Source organism: Otolemur garnettii, unplaced genomic scaffold (assembly GCF_000181295.1).
Source record: "Otolemur garnettii isolate 467f Iridium unplaced genomic scaffold, OtoGar3 scaffold00006, whole genome shotgun sequence".
Classification (NCBI taxonomy): domain Eukaryota; kingdom Metazoa; phylum Chordata; class Mammalia; order Primates; family Galagidae; genus Otolemur; species Otolemur garnettii.
The window spans coordinates 43,441,222-43,445,420 of NW_003852401.1; the positions used below are offsets into that span (position 1 = coordinate 43,441,222).

The following is a 4,199-nucleotide window of genomic DNA, read 5'->3' on the forward strand; positions in this document are numbered from 1 at the left end:
TAGGCAGAAGAACAAGGAACCAGTCCCCTGCATGTAGCCGAGGAAACAGGCCTTCAGCATGACCTTTTATGCCATTATTTTAAAGTGTTCAAAAGGAAATATGGATTCACTTAAACTGAATTTTAAAAACTATTATTGTTGGCTCGGCGCCTGTGGCTCAAGTGGCTAAGGCGCCAGCCACATACACATAAGGTGGCGGGTTCGAATCTAGCCCGGCCCGCCAAACAACAATGACGGCTGCAACCAAAAAATAGCCAGGCTTTTGGCTTTCGGGTCGGAGGGGGCCAAGGTGCAACTTTCTTCGGTGGTCTCAAATCTGGGTTCATCCGACACCAGCCGCCTCTTCCATGCCACCTGAGTTCGACCTCAACAAGATCAAAGTCGTGCACCTGAGGTGCGCCAGCGGCAAAGTCGGTGCCATGTCTGCCCTGGCCCCCAAGATCGGCCCCCTGGGTTTGTCTCCAAAAAAGGTTGGTGATGACATCGCCAAGACAACTGGTGACTGGAAGGGTCTGAGGATTACAGTGAAACTGACTATCCAGAACAGACAGGCCCAGATTGAAGTGGTACCTTCTGCCTCTGCCCTCATCATCAAAGCCCTCTAGGAACCACCGAGAGACAGAAAGAAACAGTTAAACACAAGGAAATATCACTTTCAATGAGATTGTCAACATTGCCAGACAGATGCTGCACTGATCTTTAGCCAGAGAACTCTCTGGAACCATTAAAGAGATCCTGGGGACAGTCCAGTCTGTGGGCTGCAATGTTGATGGCCGCCACTCTCATGACATCATAGATGACATCAATAGTGGTGCTGTGGAATGCCCAGTTAGTTAAAAAGTACAAAGGAAAATGTTTTAATAAAGGATTATTTGACACCCCCCTCAAAAAATAGCCAGGCGTTTTGGTGGGCGCCTGTGGTCCCAGCTACTTGGGAGGCAGAGGCAGGAGACTCGCTTAAGCCCAGGAGTTCGAGGTTGCTGTGAGCTGTGATGCCATAGCACTCTACCCAGGGGGACAGCTTGAGGCTCTGTCTCAAAAAAAAAAACCAACAACTATTATTGTTCTAAAATCGGCCCTTGTAAATTTTAAACACTACTGAAGACCATGTAGACCTACAGAGATTCTCCAGCTATACTATTCTGGTAATGTTTCAGGGTGTTTTATTTTTCTGATGAATCTTTTCAATTATTATTTTTAAATTGACAAATAAAAATTGTATGTATTTATAGTATACAACATGATGTTTTGATAATATTTATATATTGTGAAATGGCTAAAAGAGGCTAATTTACATAGGCATCACCTCATATTATCAATTTTTTGTGGTGAGAACACAAAATCTACTCTCTCGGGAATTTTTAAGTATACAAGACGTTGTTCTTAACTATGAACACCATGTTGCACAGTGGATCTCTTGACTTTATTTCTCCTAACTGAAATTTTGTATCTCTTGACTAACATCTTTCCAATCCCCTATCACCACCCCAGTCCTTGGTAACCACCATTTTCTCTCTGCTACGATATACCTATGAGTTCATCTTTTTTAGATTTCATGTGTGAGATCACATGGTATTTATTTTTCTGTGCTGGGCTTATTTCATTTAACATAATGTCTTCCAGGTTCAGCCATATTGTCTCAAATGACAGGATTTCTGTCTTTTTAAAGGCATTAATAATAATATTCCATTGTGTACATAGTCCATATTTTCTTTATCCATTCATTCCCTGATGGACATTTAAATTGATTCTGTATCTTCATGATTGTGAATAATGCTACAATGAACGTGGAAATACAGACATCTTCAACATACTGATATTAACTCCTTTGGAAATATACCCAGTAGTAGGATTGCTGGATCATATAGTAGTTGTATTTTTAATTTTTCTGAGAAACCTCCATATTTTTTTCCATAATGGCTGTCAGATCTCGTATAATGGTACAATCAATGCATTTTAATCATTGTCTTATAATCTACTTGGTAAGATTTGTTATTTATTTATTTATTATTTTTTTTGAGACAGAGCCTCAAGCTGTCCCCCTGGGTAGAGTGGTGTGGCATCACAGCTCACAGCAACCTCCAACTCCTGGGCTCAAGCGAGTCTCCTGCCTCCACCTCCCAAGTAGCTGGGACCACAGGCGCCCACCACAACGCCCGGCTATTTTTTGGTTGCAGCTGTCATTGTCGTTTGGCGGGCCTGGGCTGGATTCGAACCTGCCACCTTAGATGTATGTGGCTGGCGCCTTAGCCACTTGAGCCACAGGCGCCAAGCCAGATTTGTTATTTTTTAAACAGGAGTTTTAAAACTCTAATTACATTATCATTTAAACATTGCTTGAAGCTTGTTATCAGTAATACAGCGGTTATGGTGCCAGCCACATACACCGAGGCTGGCAAGTTTGAACCCAGCCTGGGCCTGCCAAACAACAGTGACAACTGCAACAACAAAAAAATAGCTGGGCATTGTGTCAGGCGTCTGTACCCCCAGCTACTTGGGCGGCTAAGGAAAGAGAATCACTTAAGCCCAAAAGTTGGAGGTTGCTGAGAGCTGTGGTGCCACAGCACTCTACCGAGGGTGATATACTAAGATTCTGTCTCAAAAATAAATAAATAAATAAAAATAAATACTGCTTGATATGACTGTGTGAGGTCTGATTAAGTTCTTGAACTGGTCCTAGGAAAAAGTGCTACATACTTCATTGCTGAATATCATTATGGTCCCCTTCGAAGTATTCCCCTTGAAAAGCTATGCACTGATGCCAGCACCTAGTCCACCCTTCAAAGCAATTTTGCAACTCTATTTCTGGAATGACCATCAGAGCTGTCACTACATGGCACACAAAAACACACAACAACAATAATGAGCACCACACAGCTAGACACCACCACACATCAATATGAACACAGTTGTGATATACACCAAGGTTATGAAGCCTTACTGAGTCGTCTGTACGGCACTGCCAACATAAGCACACAGTGGCAAGTTCATGAACTTAATAGTCACACCTTGTACAATGAGACCTTATGCAGATTTGAATGTCATAACAACAAAAATGGGAGACTAGAAAAGAAAAATGCTATGACCTGCTAATTTCACTTTAAGTAATTTCTCTTTCCTCAGCTTCCCAAGTAGCTGGGACCACAGGCGCCTGCCCCAACTCCCAGCTATGTTTTTGTTGCAGTTGTCATTTGTTGTTTAGCTGGCCTGGAGCCGAGTTCGAACCCGCCACCCTCAGTGTATGTGGCTGGCACTGCATCCACTGTGCTATGGACACCAAGCCACCAGTAGGACATTCTCCAGCTGAATGGATGAGGAATAGATGACAGCCTTATTGTAAGTTAGAGTTTAGGACCCACTAAAGGAAAGGTTCTATCAAACCACCCCACTTTTACCTCAATGATGATACCCTAGGAATAAGAGTAAACCAAAAGAAAAAATAGTCCTTCCTCAGATGGAAGCCCAACTTCCAATTACCTGAGTAGCCCATAAAATTCTATCCCTGAAACTGGACTAAAGTAATGCAAGATGATAGCACTCATAGGCAACCTGATAAAAACACATGAAAATCTTTTCTGGGGAAAGACACATCCTAGGGCTCAATTATGTGAACAATCTTTCAAATAAAATATTCATCACAGACTCATAGGTAACCAGGTATGTGAGGAGATGAGACCAGTAGAAATCATAAGCAATAAAGCTAGCTCTACAGGCATTCCAGATGCTGGAACTAACAGATCTAGATACTGTGATTACTATATTCAGGTAAACAAAATTTAAGATAGAAAATTCAACAGAAAACCTAGAACTGCAATTAAACAATAGGAAATATTTTAAAATTCAGTATCCAGAAATTTTTAAAGTGAAAAGCTATGGTAACTGAAAATAAGAATTCAGTGGAGAGATTTAGCATAGCTGAAAGGAAGATTACTATGCAATAGGACAGAAAAAATGAATGATGCATGGAGGTTCACATAGATAAAAATCATAAAAGAAAAGATAATAAAGGCGTGGTGCCTGTGGCTCAAGTGGCTAAGGCGCCAGCCACATACACCTAAGGTGGCAGGTTCAAATCTAGCCCAGGCCCACCAAACAACAATGAAGGCTGCAACCAAAAAATAGCCGGGCGTTGTGGCAGGCGCCTGTGGTCCCAGCTACTTGGGAGGCAGAGGCAGGAGACTCGCTTGAGCCCAGGAGTT

The 4,199-nt window shown here is 42.2% G+C and overlaps 1 pseudogene; it reads left to right on the forward strand.

The window, feature by feature from the left end:
- The first annotated feature begins 332 nt into the window (after window positions 1–332).
- LOC100952465 lies at window positions 333–881 on the forward strand (annotated as a pseudogene).
- The last annotated feature ends 3,318 nt before the right edge of the window (window positions 882–4,199 follow it).